This window comes from Astyanax mexicanus, chromosome 17 (assembly GCF_023375975.1).
Source record: "Astyanax mexicanus isolate ESR-SI-001 chromosome 17, AstMex3_surface, whole genome shotgun sequence".
NCBI lineage: Eukaryota > Metazoa > Chordata > Actinopteri > Characiformes > Acestrorhamphidae > Astyanax > Astyanax mexicanus.
The window spans coordinates 620638-636528 of NC_064424.1; the positions used below are offsets into that span (position 1 = coordinate 620638).

The following is a 15891-nucleotide window of genomic DNA, read 5'->3' on the forward strand; positions in this document are numbered from 1 at the left end:
ACCCTGAGAGAGAGACAGAGAGAGAGAGAGAGAGAGAGAGAGAGAGAGAGAAAGAGGAAGAGGGTGAGAGTTTCGCTTTTTTTTTTTACCATTAATGCTAGCCAAGTGTCCTCCTGGGCAATATAACAGTTGAGGTAGGTGGTGGATATATATATATATATACACCATATATATATATATGAGAGAGAGTACAGCAGGCTATGCTGCTGTTTCTCCATCAGCAGCCAGAGTCTGAGAGAGACAGAGAGAGAGAGAGAAAGAGGAAGAGAGAAAGAATGAGAGTTTCGCTTTTTTAACCATTAATGCTAGCCTAGTGTCCTCCTGGGCAATATAACAGTTGAGGTAGGTGGTATATATACATACATATATACATGAGAGAGAGAGTACAGTAGGTCATGCTGCTGTTTCTCCATCAGCAGCCGGAGTCTGAGAGAGAGAGAGAGCGAGAGAGAGAGAGAGAGTACGGTAGAGAGTACAGATCATTGTTGGCAGTTTAAACTGGAGTGGGAGGAGCTATTGATGAGCCTATGTGATGCTAGGCTAGTACCGACTGTGTCTGTGTCACCTCGTTTCCAGACCACCACGCCCATCAGTGTAGATATATTCAGATATATATTTACACACACACATATTGTATGGTATTTTTGGAGATAATTATACTCTTGGTGATATGACAAAACACTGAATACACTACTGCAACAAAATGAGTGGTAGAGCTACAAGATCTATAGGCCCAGCTGTAGCAGCATCTGTGGGTAAATGTGCTGCAGGATCCATACAGAACCTGTAAAACAGGGGTCTCAAATGTAAAAATTGCGGCCCGCAGAACGATATTTTGTGACCCACTACTTGAAATTAAATGTTAGTTCTCCCTTTCATTTAAATGGAGAGAGCCTCTGCATGTCGTGGTGCATGCTGGGTTGCGTTGAGCGCAGCCCCGCCTTCTGGCAAAAAGTTCAGCAGAGCTCAAATTCATTCAAATGAATTTGGCTGCAGCGCTGCGTCCAGCCAATCAGGAAACAGCACACAGCGACTTCACACACACACACACACACACACACACACACACACACACACAGAACAGCTGCCTTTTAACCACAGAAAAGAAGCTGAAAACGGTGGAATATGGATTTATAGAACTATAGATCACAGTGAGTTTGATTAAAAATTTAAAATCTTAAACTTTTGATTTACTACATCTGTAGCTTTATTTGAATTTAAAAAAACGTCACGGATACGCCCACAGGGACACGCCCACACGGACACGCCCACCGGCGAGCCGGGAGATACGACACCGCGACATGCCCCCAGATAAAATTTGAGTTTGAGGCCACTGATCTAGAACCTCCAAACCCAACCGGCTCAATCTCATCTTATATCCAGAACAGAGGATCCAACGGTCTAGTCTAAACTAGAGCCTCCTTTCAATTGTTTTAAAAATTGAAAAATTGAATTACGTTTTCGTATTAATGTATAATAACACCACAAATAAAACCCTAAAAGTAAATCCCTCAAAAATGTCATCATCAATTTAAACCAGTGCCAGAGAGAGATGATGATGCCAGAGCTTTATTTATTGCAACAACTACAACAACAGCGTGACCTTCGCCTGTCTTATTTTCTCTGAAATCATCGAAATCATCATTTGCAGTGTTATCTCAGGAACCGCGTTGCTGGAAGACGAACCCCCGCTTAGACGCAACACCGGGGCCAAGAGTCGGATGTCACAATCCTCCACAACAACGTCTCACTCTGGAGCGCGGTTGGTCAATATCTGGCACTAAATACCACCGCACTGAATACAGCAAACCAGCGCAGGACTCTGGATTAAACCTCACGTCTCCTCCGGTATAAACTGCTCTGAATAAATCTGTAACTTGCACAATCTCCTGAAGGCGCTGGACCTCGGTACCGGGCGCTCGGGCCTCGGCTCGGCTCGTATTGCCTTTGGCTTCCTCCCGCTCGGCGTGTTCTGATCCGGGATGAATGTGGTGTTGTGTAAGAACGGTACATGCCCCAAAAAAAGAAGGCTGTTCAGGCCAACGCCACGCTGCCGGGGTGAGAATTGGGCAAGACCTGCTCCTTCACCCACTGCAGAGAACTGGACTGATGGAAATACAGATTTATAGAGGAGAGTTGAACTGTTATATCTGGAAATACTGAATCATAATCATAAAATTATTATTATTATCTGTTAGTGCTGGGAATTAGCCCTAAAGTTTACTGATCAATTTCAATACTGTATTTTTCGCACTATTAGACAGTGCGTGTAAACAGCATGGAGCAGCATTTGTTCATAATTATGATGTGTTTTCTGGCTAATATATCAGATTAAACTGCACTTTATCAGCAGTTTAACTTAAATGGACTTTATTTAATATCTGAGTCATATTGAGAGACCGGATCACGTTCTCACTACAAGTAAACCGCTCCAGAGTTCGATTGGGACCAAGATCATCTCCTCTAGCATCTCCTCTCGATCTGGTTCTTTTGATCTTAACCCGAGTGTGATTATTGTTTTCACACCTGATCAATTAAACCGCATTAAAGCTTTACTGAACCAAATAGTGCTGGTGTAAAAACGCCCTAATTTTCCCAAAAATTGTCAGTGCTCCTTATTTATAATCATACATACTACATAGTACAGCAGGGCTGCAACTAATGATTATTTTAGTAGTCGTAATGTGACGATTATTTTTTCGATTAGTCGATTAGTCAACGATTATTTCTGCCATGTTCTCCATTTATTAAAAGATTAAAAACAGCTGAACATGAGATTTAATAGGCATGTAAATATCTGAATGCTGTTCATACGTGGAAAGTACTGATATTTAGTAAGTAAATATAAAATCTGTTGTGTTTGGGTACTTTTGGAGACACAAACTAAGTTGAATTTAAACTCTTACAAATGTTTAGTCTACAATGAAATTTGTAGCCGACAAATTTAAATAATCGACATTGTCGATTATATCGACTAATCGACTAACCCTAAATAAATTGTCACAAAAACTACTGTGCTCACTGTTCTTTCCAACAAGATCCAGAAAGATATATATATATATATATAATTTTTTTTTTAATAAATACGCTGTGTGAGAATAATTATTGTTTTTTATTTCTATTTTTTGGTTGCAATTTAGACAAAGGTATCGTTTGATAAAAGTATTTTTTGGGTATTGGTACAGAATTCAAATTATAGTATCATTACCAGTATTACATTTTTTTTAAAACAAAACCCAGCCCTAGTATCTTCTGTATCGACCAATCAGCTCAGGAGCTCAATTAGGAAGTTAAAGAATTATTTGTGTTTGGTTTTATTTCAAATGTACTTAAAATTATTCATCTGATATTCATAAACAATTTGACAAAAATTTTCTGACTGGAAAATGAACAGAAGGTGCAACAATCAGGGTTAAATCAAAAACTGTGTGCCTGGATTTAAACAGAACAAGAACAAAGAAAGAGACACTCAGAGCGAGATGAACAGAATTAAAGAGAGAAAGAGAGAGAGAGAGAAATAGAGAGAGAACAAAAGCGAGGGACAGCAGATTTATCGTTCTGTGCTAAAGGGTCTCCAGACCATTAACGCAAGTTTTACGGTGGCTTTAAGGTTCACGCTGGGCCCGCGTGACCCACAGGAAACGCCTCATCAAATATTTAAGGGGCTCAAGGTGACATCATGGGATTGTAATTATCTCAATTATTTAGTGTGTTTGGGCCACGACATGACATCATCGCCGTGGAAACACGTGGGGGAGGGGCAAGATCTCAGATCTGCCAGTGTGGGCGGGCAGAAGCTGACCTTCAGCCAATAAACCGAAGTATCCAGAGCCGTGGGCGTGTCACCATGCTGTCAATACCTGCACTCACTCCACAAAGCTGCGCTTAGTACTGATTACAGTACCCTCGCTCCAGTCCTATCACAGCGTGCTTTATTAGCATATATACTGACTGATGGATATACTGATGGAAAGGGAAGCAACAGTATATGTATAAGCGGTAGCTTACAAAATGAACCAATCAAGTGACCGTACACACAGCACAGGGAGCGGACAGCTTCCACACCTGCAGGAGAACTGACTGTAAAAGAGAACCCAAGACTTTGATTTTAGGAGGAGTAGAAATCAATACTCTGGAGATTTCCCAGATTTCTAAACAGCTAACTGAACTGATTTCTTTAGATAAAACTATAAAACTTAGCTTTTAAAAATTGTATTTTAGCTTCTACAGGTCTGTTTCAACCATTTAACCATTCAAATAAACACAAATAAACAGCAAAATATTAAAATAAAACCTGTTAAATTGTTGTTGGGTCATTTATTTTACATCAAGAACCTTAATATGAGGGAAGAAGAGGGAATATTTTATTACAATACTAAAAAAAAAAAAAAAAAAAAAAACACATACCTCAACCGCCTAATGTATTTAACTGATTACATTTGGAATTCATAGTCTGGATCACTTCATTATACATTTACTTTATTTTTAACTTTTAAATATTGAGTGATATTGCATTTTTTTAAATAAAATTTTAGATAATATTTATAAAACCTGAATAAAAGAAAAGTTTACTTTTTATCCAATCAGAGCAGTGTGATCTAACAACACTGCTATCTAGTGGGCGGGGCTTAAACACAGCATTAACTGAGCCACTTCTGACACCAATCTTTACTAATCTAAACTAATAATTAAATTGATACAGAACTGTAAAATTAGATATTACTATTATTCCGTGTATTATCTGTGTGAATACCGGATGTGATTAGTATAAATTATTTACCCGCGCTTTCTACACTATTCTTAGTTTGCATTACTTTTCATTCTTTTAATTATAAATTTATTGTAGCTTTTTTTTTTAGATTGTTTCTGTATTATGTCTTAAATGTATTATTATATTCTGATTTTAGATCATTTTAACTTTGTTTTAAGTGTCTTCTATATATTGTATTTTTAGTTTGCACCACTTTTCATTCTTTTCATTATAAAATTTGGCATTGTTGCTTTATTTAAACATTGTTTTTGTATTATGTCTTAAATGTATTGCTCATCTTCTTTTTATATTAATTTACATTTTGTTTTAAAAGTTATATTTTGTCATTTTTATTTTGCATTACTTTTTATTCTTTTAATTATAATGAAAAGCTTGTTGTAACGCGGGAACCAGACGGGAGGCGGACGTAAATGCGGGTAAGACAGACTTTAATAAATAACAAGTAAACAAACAAACAAACAGGGGAATAACGAATATATATATATATACATAAACAAACAGGGAAAACAAACAAAGAGCTAAACTAAACAGATAAGTACAAACCAAGGTAAGGGAATATGTACAAAGGATAAATACGTGAATATATACAAATAAACAAAGAAACAAACAGGCAAGAAACGTGACTAGAAATATACAAGAAATACATAGAGCGTAACGAAACCATGAACAAACTATAGTAAACGTGGCGAGACAAACGACAGAGGAAGGTGCAAAGACCGACGGAGGACAAGGTGGCAGAGGAGGGCTATTTATAGTAACATAAAACACACTAGAATTGGAAACACCTGGGGAAGGGGCGGAGCTACAAATTAGACACAGGTGGAAAAGTACTGAGACGGGAGACACAGGGGAGCACAGGTCACGTGGGGAAGACACACAGAGACACGAGACGAGGCCAAGACGTGACACTTGTAGCTTGTTTCTATTGTTTTGTAATGCTTATATTTTTATTATATTGATTTAAATTTTGTTTTAAATGTCTTCTATATATTGTATTTTTAGTTTGCATTACTTTTTATTCTTTTAATTATAATTAAGAGCTTGTCGCTTTATGTAATTATTGTTTCTGTATTATGTCTTAAATGTATTGCTTATATTCTTATTAAATAAATGTAAAGTTTGTTATAAATGTTATATATTGTATTTTTAGTTTGCATCACTTTTTATTCTTTTAATTCATCTCATTTCTAACAACCTTCTTTTAAACTTGTTCTCACTTTGAGTTTTAGGTTTTCTTTATGTAGAGCATTTTAATTTGCCTTTAAGTATAAAAAGCGACATAAAAATAAACGCATTTTTTATTAATATGTAAAATTGTTGATCTCCAGGCATGTTTTAATTGGTTGTTCAGGTATAAAGTGTTGCTCTGGTTTTTCTGCAGCAGATGGAGGAGAACAGAATTGAGTTTAGATGGATCTGAAGCTTTTCTGTTAAAGTGTTGATTAGATTAGATGATTGGGGCGATGCGCTGAGAGGAGGCGGATCAATAGTTAGCATATGTCGCTAAACGCTGATGTCATTGTTTGGAGCGTCTCATTTCAGGACCAGGTCCCACTTCCTGTTCCATCTGCTTCCTGCCTCGGCTTTAATCTGATGATGTCATACACCTGTCCCGTCACCTGCCCTCACCTGCGTTTTCACCTAAAACTGCAAAAATAACCCGTAACAACTACTTACAAATAGTCCTGTCACAATAATGTGTAATAATGTGAACGATATGTTGTCCCAGAAATTATTGCGAAAAAACAATATTTTGGGCATTTTACGACCAATATATATATATATATATTTTTTTTTAATAAATACGCAGTGTGAGAATAATTATTGTTTTTTATTTCTATTTTTTGGTTGCAATTTTTTTATATAGAGCTGGGATGGGGGGGTGCGTGTGGGAGAGGAGGGCGGGGCTAATCAACGGATGATATCACGATTATTAAAATGATTGAGGTCATGTACATTTATTGAACGATAAGTCGTAACGATAATGTAGTCATAGTTACAGGACTAATTACAAACAAACCAAAAAATAAAAATGTCCCATAATATTTGTTGTATATTGTAGAAGAGTTAATTACCTGAATTTCTTGTCTCTTAATAAAGTGTTTGAGAGCATCAGTTAAAGTAAAGTAGTGAAGAGGTAGAGTTACAGGTATACAGTGAATAGTGAATATTTAAGTAATGTTCGAATCCAGATTATGAGAAGCAACAACTACTCATACTCATACAACAAATACTTAAGAATTTCAAGAACTTTGAAAGTATCCTCAAGTGCAGTCACCGCAAAGACCACCAAAAACTTTATGATGATGAAACTGGCACTCATCAGGATAGGCTATTAAATGAGAAAATGTGTCTAAACATTTGACAGGTACTGTGACCGGTTCACTATCACTTCCCCAACATCACTTACATTCAAGTACACTTTACTCATGATTGGGTATTCACATACTCACTTTACAGAAATATATTTGTTTTGAATGCATATTTATATTTATATGTATATTTATATGGCACATCAGTTACAGTTATGTCATTGCAGCTTGCACTTTGCTCTGTTAATTATTTAATGATCATTAGCAACATCTACTGCACTGCTCCGTTTACAGTGCGATTCTTACCTTGTATAGAAAGTTTTTCATGCCCTTATATATACATATATATATATATATATATTTTTTTTTTTTTTTTTTTCTATTCTTCTGTGTTTTTTATGTTTGAATATGTTTCTTATTGTATTGTGTTGTTGCTGCTGAATGCCTAAATTTTCTTCGGGATAAAAAAAGTATCGATCTATCTATCTATCTATATATATATATATATATATATATATTACAGTATGAATATATGTAACAGGTGTCTGTACTGGTCTGCGTGTCTCGGTTTTAGTGGAAAACCACTTTAAAAAGACTCATCATCATCCTCCCAGACAGCAGCACACCTGTCACTGTAATTAGGGGGCGGAGCAGCAATTAAGGTATAATAACAGTAGCTCCGCCCCTCAGGCTGTCACGCGCTGGGTTTAACAGTTTAACAGCTTTTACCTGTCAATTATCAGGAACATAACTGTGAAAAATAGCAAATATTTTGTTTTACTGTATTATATATATTATTTTTGGCAGCAAAAAAAAAAAGTTATGATCTCAAAAATCAGTGTAAAGTTCAGCAAATACAGCTGTCCTTCACTTTAACTCATTAATAAAGTTCCTAAGTACTGATCATCCTGAGATCATCACTATTTTAACTATTTTATTTACACAATGTAAAAGAGCTTTAGTGTTATTTCTTCAGATGAAATGAAACTAGCTCTTAGCTTTTAAAACGTGTATTTTAGCTTCTACAACTCTGTTCCAACCATTTAACCATTCAAATAAACGCTTTAATAGCAAAATTTTAAAATACAACCCGCTAAATTGTAATTGTAATTGTACAACTGTTTATGTTACACGGAGACTTTAACCTTAAACTATTCTTTCTTTATTACAACACTAATTAATTCAACACATTAATTCATTTAACTGATTAAATTAGGAATTTTATATATTGTTAATATTCAACATTTATATATATATATGGTCAATATTCAGAACTGTGTTTGCGCTCTTATGGGTTAATACAAACATTATAACATTTTTTTAACAACAGAGATGAACTAAGAAGTTTGAAAATATAGATTTTTTGGTTTGAATCAGAACTAAAACATGGGGAAGCAGCTTTTTAAGATTCTATATATTGCAGTAAGATGAAATACTGTAATCTCTCAGAAGGTGTGAGATGTTCTCAGACTGTAACCTCTTTTAAAAATAAGCTAAAAACACACAGTATCTGTTTATCACAAGTAAACAGCTCCCCAGATAAAAGCACCTAAGCGCTTAAAAAAACAAAAAAACTAAAAACAACAAGAAAAAAACAAAAAAACAATAATTTACCATACCATTTTGTATCTGTAATGCGTACATTACGTACAAACGTACATACGAAATAATTATATCTGTTTATATATAATAAATATATACTCAAATGCTACAGTAGAAATATAGTAACAGGTAAGAAAATAGAAAAATAAATTAAACTATTACACAATTATTCAATATGTTCAATATAACTCAGAACAGTGTAAATATACCAATTAGAAATGAATTTAAAGTTTAACAACAATACAGAGAGAGAGTGTGTGTGTGTGTGTGTGTGTGTGTGTGTGTGTGTTTTAATGTTCTTTTCTTTTTTTATGCCCACAGGTGATATAACTAATTTTACTCCATTAATTTTTTTAAGGTAATTTTTCCTCTTACCTGTTCAACCACGGCTCAACTCAACGAATCAGGGGTCAGTCTGAAGGTCGTCCACAAAACGTAGAAACCCCTCTAGGTTAGGGGTCTGGGAGGCTCGCCATCAAAGTGATTGGTCCAAATTGATCATCCGATCAAAAAAACTGATCTATAAAAAGGCCATATCAATATTATTAATTCAGAGTCCATATAATAAACATAAAGAGTATTTTTAACAAAATGTAGTTCACAAACAACATATGTACAATATTTCCAATGTTCAAAATGAACAATCACATTTAACCACTATATTTATAACATTTATACATTAAGAAAAATAAGAATACTAGCGTTATTCAGCATAAACAGGATTAAAGAGGCACTAAACCATAAATCGTATTTTTTCCTTAATAGCTGAAATGTGTTTCTTTAAAGTAATAAAACATATCACACCTGCTTATCAGAGGCACACTGCTCAGCCCAATCAGCTCTCCCTCCTGCCCCACCCCTAAACCCATACATCACCCAGTGCCCACCTATTTAAGGTGAGGGTGGAGTCAGCTAAAATCTGGGGGTTTAGTTGCCTTTTAACATATGTACATTATTTGCAGTATTCACACAAAATAATTACATTTAACCACTATATTTACAACATTTATGCACCGAAAATAAAATATTAGCGTTATTTAGTATAAACAGGGTAAATTTCTGCAGCACAAAGCCCCAAAACTCTCAAAAACTTTACAAATATAATATATATATCCTTCAAAACTCACTATTTGTTCACTCTAACAGTTTTAAACATATACATTGAACATAAAACACTTAAACTGTCGCTATTTAAATTCAAACACATATATACACAGAGGTAGCATTAGCTTCTACAGTATAAATCTACACAACATTAGCATTGCTGCTCACCAGTGCTGAAAGTGTAATAAACTTGTCGCTCGTCGATTTAAAGTCTTCCCACCTCGCGTTGTCTGTTCGGAGACACGTTATTAAAGCTGTTTAATCAGCTGTTATCACTTATTTTTAACTTTAAAACTGTTTAAAACTGTTTGTTTTTTCTCTGTTTTACAGCAGGTGAACTCCCGCGCGCTCACACGTCTCTACAAGCCGCCACCCGATTGGCCGGCTGGGTTCAGTATCAACCAATAGGAAAATTACTTGATAAAATGACTGTCTATCAGGGACAAGAAACAAAAACAATAGAGCAAGGGGAAAAATAGCTAAATAAATAACTAAATAGCTAAAAAAAACATATATACATAATGATAGAAAAGAAGAGAAATAATAAATATAGATTTTTATCTATTAAACACTCAGACTTATGTTACTCTGGTTTATAACCCTGGTTATAAACTGATTATTTTTTAATGGTATATATCTGGAACCCCTGCTGCCATACAATAAAAAAATGTATATATATATATATATATATATATATATATATATATATATATATATATATATATAATTTATTTTTCTTTTTTTTTTTTTTACAGCGTGTCTCCGCCCATTATATTTACACTTCTTCATCTATCAATCACCGCCTGCATTGGAGAGAGAGAGAGTGATAGAGGGGTGGAGGAGGGGTGTACACCCAGGGGTTAAGTGTGTGTGAGTGTGCGTGTGTGTGTGAGTGTGCGTGTGTGTGTGAGTGTGTGTGTGTGTGTGTGTGAGTGTGTGTGTGTGAGTGGGGGGGTGAACACACACTTGCACCAACCCATTAGCTAATGGATACCTTAAGCGCTATCACTTAACCCCCTGTGTTACCATCGCCACCACACACACCTCCACCCACCACAGAGTGTGTGTGTGTGTGTGTGTGTGGTGTGTGTGGATATAGTGAGGGTGGGACGAATGAGCTGTAAGAACAATAGAAGTAAGAATTTCAGGCTGAATGGGACACACCCTTAATTCTTATTTAGTGTTTTTATGCTTTATTTATTTATTTTATTTATGTTCTACATTGTAGATTAATATTAAAAACATAAAAACGATTAAGGGACACATATAAAATTATGTAGTAAACAGTAAAAAAGTGTTTTTCCTTCTTGAACTCATTTAAAACTTGATCGCAATACAGTAAAAAAGATGGACGGAAAACAAAATCCTCTAAAATTATTACTAATATAAAAACAGCTGCAATAGAAACTTTTTTGGCCTAGTCAAATTAAAGTCTGATTGATTGAGATACTGTGAATGACCTTAAACCTTTCAGACCTAAGTTATATTCCAGTTATGGAAAATATATATTTTAAGAAATATATAAAACTGCTGTTTTCTGCCTGTAATGCACAAAAAATGAGAATCAAATACTCTAATATAAAGTCCAGTTAAATCCTTAAATTAAAATTAATTAATAAATGTCTATTGTATTGGAAGCCTGTGTTTAACATTTTTATTTTTTATTTGATATTGACCGTTTTATGTGAGAAACTATTCATACACAGTAAAAAAACTATAAATCACATTAAAAATGCAAAAATAAGCTCTTATTGCCACACTCTAATGCCTGAGCTGCCGTTTTTTTTTCCAGTGAAGTGGGCGGGGCTAAGCTAATCTTTCATTGTCTTGTAAACTTATTGGCTGATTTATTCTCTATTCTGATGAACAACAGTTAGTCTCATTTAGTGTTCGGTGCAACAAATCAAATCAAATCAAATCAAATTTATTTGTATAGCGCTTTTTACAACTGGTGTTGGCACAAAGCAGCTTTACAGAAACATGATTACAGGACAAAGAATCAGGCAAAACATTAAACATAGAAAATACATAATACAGAACCCCCAGTGAAAAACTCCCTCAGAGCTGCAGGAGGAGGAAGAAACCTTGGGAGGACCAAGACTCACATTAAAGGGGGGACCATCCTACCACTGGTCAAATGGCTTTTAAATTAATTTTAAAAAGTCTTTTATACATCCACATAGGTTTTATATATTCAGGTGTATAGCAGCTCCACTAATGGCTTATAGAGTAAGATGGATGATGAGCAGCTGATCTGTGGTGGTGGATGGAGAAGAGCTGACTTCAGAAACTTCCAGTCTGGCCAGACAGAGGACATGAGAGCCTGAGGGTCCAACATCCCTCAGTATCGGGTCAGACAGGTGGGCAGTCAGTAACTCGGAGGAAGGCAGAGAGATGGAATTAGTTTTGACTGGATTTATGTAAAACAGAGAATATAAAACAGTATCAGAGTGTGATTATCTAATGACTCCGGCAGAACTGAATAAAACAGCCTAACTAAAGGCAGAGAGCCAGAAGGTAACATAGACATGGAGGCTCCCTGAAACACTGGCATCCACCCACTCCACCGTCCACAAACCTGAGTGACCGTGTGCAGTGGGAGAACAACAGCACCAGCATCTCAGTTTACCACAATTCCCTCTGTCCATGAACCCCTGGATCTGCAGCCTTATCTAAAGGGAAAAACATTAATTACCAAAAGCTAAACTAAACAAGTAAGTTTTCAGTCTAGACGTAAAGATTGAGACTGTGTCTGAGTCCCGAACATATTCGGGGAGATTATTCCAGAGTTGAGGCGCTTTATAAGAGAAAGCTCTTCCTCCTGCAGAGCTCCTCTGAATTTTAGGAACTACTAATAAACCAGCACCCTGAGATCTAAGTAATCGCGGTGGTTCATAACAGGAGATGAGGTCTTGTAAATACTCAGGAGCGAGTCCGTGTAGGGCTTTATACGTTAACAGGAGAATTTTATAGTCTATGCGGAATTTGACTGGAAGCCAGTGCAGTGCTGATAGTACTGGACTAATATGGTCAAATTTTCTAGTTTTAGTAAGGACCCTGGCTGCAGCATTTTGAACTAGCTGAAGTTTATTTAAGTTACTGCCGGAACATCCAGACAGTAGCGCATTACAATAATCTAGCCTTGAGGTAATAAAGGCATGTACTAATTTTTCTGCGTCATGCAGTGATAGGGCATTTCTTAGCTTGGCAATATTACGGAGGTGTAGAAAAGCTGTTCTAGTAACATTAGATATGTGTTTATCGAATGCTAGATCTGAATCTGTAATAACTCCAAGGTTTTTAGCTGTTGAACCAGGGGTGGCTGAGAAGTCAGCCAGATTTAGCATTAAGTCTGATAATTTATTTCTAGCAGCTTTGGGGCCTAATAGGAGAACTTCTGTTTTATCACTATTTAATAGGAGGAAGTTGTGCGACATCCATGATTTTACATCTTCTACACAATCCTCGATTTTCTTTAATCTCACTCTGTCATCAGGTTTGGCTGATATGAAGAGCTGCGTGTCATCCGCATAACAATGAAAATTCACATTGTGTTTTCTAATAACTTTGCCCAGTGGGAGCATATATAATGTAAATAATAACGGTCCTAATATAGAGCCTTGTGGAATTCCATATCTTACCTTGGTATAACTGGAAGACATATCATTTAACCTCACAAACTGATAGCCCCGCTGTGAGGGCTCTAAGGCCGGAGTCGAGGGGGTACTAACTCTCCCTGAGACACCCGGGGCTGCTAACAGTGAATCCTGCTGTCTATCCCTTATTAAACCCCGGACGTGCAGCTCTAACTTATTCACCTTATCCACCAAGGTGCTAACTATCTCACACTTAGTACAAATACCACTATTGTTACCAGTATCGGTGGATAAGGGATCTAAGCTAAACATGCCACACTCTAAACAGGTGTAAACCTGAGCAGAAGCCATGGAGAAAAAAAGCACTCACCTTGTTTCAGTTGAAATTAGAAACTTACACAAACAAACTGCAGCAGCAAACAGCTAATCCAGCAAACCTGAGGAAAAAGTCTATAAAAGTAGACTGAGAGTGGATTAAGATTCAAATTCAAGATTCAAGATTCAAAGAGTTTATTGTCATATGTACAGTACAGAAACGGGTTTCAGTGTACAATGAAATTCTTTCTTTGCTCTTCGCCAAGAATGCCAAATAGAAGATAGAAAAAGTGCAAAAAAATACAATAAGGTTATAAATATTAAACTAATTGTCAAAGACATAAAAAAATAAAAGTTACTTAAGCAAAGAAATGTATAAAAAAGTGCAAGTGCGAAATAATGCAGTTATGGACATTAACTATATATATTAAAAAAAGATTAACAGTAAAGTGACGGCTGCAATGTAAACATGTTGAAGTAAAGTGCAGGGTTATTCCTGAGTTGTGTTTAGAGTCTGAAGGCAGGGTCATTCCTTAGGTGTGTTCAAGAGTCTGATGGCCGTGGGGAAGAAACTGTTCTTTAACCTGGTGGTCTTGCATTTTACACTTCTGTACCTCCGGCCTGAGGGCAGAAGTGTGAACAGTCCATGCTGGGGATGGGTGGAGTCTTTGAGGATGGATGCAGCTCTCCTGTGGACTCTGTGGTGGTAGATGCTCTGCAGGGAGGGCAGTGGAGTCCTGATGATCTTCTCAGCAGTCTTCACCACTCTCTGCAGACGTTTGCGCTCTGCCACAGTCGTGCTGCCGTACCACACGGTGATGCAGCTGGTCAGGAGGCTCTCGATCACACAGCTGTAGAAGTTGTTGAGGATCTTGGGAGACATCCCAAACTTCCTCAGTCTCCTCAGAAAGTACAGCCGCTGTTGAGCCTTTTTGACCAGCTGCGTTGTGTTTATTGTCCATGTGAGGTCCTGACTGATGTGGACGCCCAGGTATTTGAAGCTGCTCACTCCCTCCACTTCAAGTTCCCGGATGAACAGTGGCTGATGAGGTCTCCTCCCCTTTCTCATGTCCACTATCAGCTCCTTTGTCTTGACCGTGTTGAGAGCGAGATTGTTGTCTTCGCACCATAACACCAGCCTGGTCACCTCACTCCTGTAGGCCGCTTCATCTCCGCCAGTGATGCGTCCTATCACCGCGGTATCATCAGCGAACTTCAGGATGATATTGTCCTTGTGTGAGGCGACACAGTCGTGGGTAAACAGCGTGTAAAGGATGGGGCTGAGGACACATCCCTGTGGGGTGCCGGTGTAGGTGGTGATGCTGGCTGAAGTCCTGTTGCCAATCCTTACAGACTGGGGCCTGCCAGTGAGTTAATAGGTGTGTAGAGCAAAGAGGAAGCAGACTAAAAGTGGATTAGTAAGTGTGAAGAGAGTAAAAGAGAAGAAAACAGAGAAAAGTGTAGAAGCTGAAGATTAAAGCAAGCTTTCAGCAGCAGAGCAGAGTAGTGGAGAGCAGAGCAGGGAGCACAAGATAAAAAAAGAAAGGGTTAAACGTGATTTTTATGCTGGAAAACCCTCCAATTTGGATTTTTTTATGAAGCAAAAAAATGCATTTAATAACTTTAATAATTTAAAATGATCTATAATAATTTCCAACACTTCAATTAAGAGTAATCACATGTTTTACGTAAATGCAATTATTTAATGCAAAGCCCATTATATGGACAATTTATGGACGTTTTACACCGAAATGTTTTTAATTTGACTGCTCTTAGTTTTAATCATGTTTGAATCAATCATGCTTTATTCTTATTTTATTTTTATTTCCATTTTTATTGTTATTCTTTTACCTTGTTTTTTTTATTTGACTTCTCTGTGTATTTACTAGTTTGTAAAGCACTTTGAATGACTGTTGTGAAAGGTGCTGTATAAATATATATATATATATATATATATATATATGTAAAACCTTGCAAAAGTGCAGGGTAATAACTAAAAGTGCATCATAAATTTTCTTTTAATTTTAAGAATTTCCTTAAGTATGAGTTTAAAACCAGAACAAAAATGTATTCCACTTAGAAAACACTGTTTTTAATGATAAAATCGATAAAAAACAGTGTATTATGGTCATTTTAAAGGAGAAAATCAGCTGGTTCTGGAGACCCACGATGCCATGCTTCACTCAGCTCC

At 36.4% G+C, this 15891-nt stretch overlaps 1 long non-coding RNA gene across 1 annotated transcript in view; it reads right to left on the reverse strand.

Annotated features, from left to right (window-relative positions):
- The window catches only part of LOC111197429 (uncharacterized), a 55114-nt gene extending 44961 nt beyond the window's left edge, over positions 1 to 10153 (reverse strand). The window contains exons 1-2 of the long non-coding RNA XR_007425212.1: positions 9958 to 10153; positions 9061 to 9205 (exon numbers count right to left, since the gene is read on the reverse strand). This is a non-coding gene — a long non-coding RNA (uncharacterized LOC111197429). The remainder of the gene's footprint in view (positions 1 to 9060; positions 9206 to 9957) is intronic.
- Positions 10154 to 15891: the final 5738 nt, after the last annotated feature.